Below are 354 nucleotides of genomic sequence, written 5' to 3' on the forward strand. Positions count from 1 at the left end.
ATGCAAATCAAGCGCGACATTGGAAGACAAAGGCAGCGTCTGGCGCGCCGCCCTCGCAGCTGGTGCAGCGGACCTCCTCCTCCTCCTGCGCCGTCGCTCAGCTGTTCTACATCTGCAACTGTTGTTAGATGAGCTTTCGAGACTCTGCGGGCGGTTTGCTAAGGAGGGCGTGGGTTCCTGGTGCGGGCGTGGGAGAGAGAGGGTCACGCGAGGGTTATGTGGGCGGCGGAATGGGGTAAAGGGCGCTGATCCCACACGCTTGTTAGGTTTTGTACCGCGAATGATATTAATTATAGTGTTGATAATGATAGCGATGGTTGTAATGATTTTACCATATTTTAAAAGTGTTCTTAA

Source organism: Penaeus monodon, chromosome 25 (genome assembly GCF_015228065.2).
Source record: "Penaeus monodon isolate SGIC_2016 chromosome 25, NSTDA_Pmon_1, whole genome shotgun sequence".
Lineage (NCBI taxonomy): Eukaryota > Metazoa > Arthropoda > Malacostraca > Decapoda > Penaeidae > Penaeus > Penaeus monodon.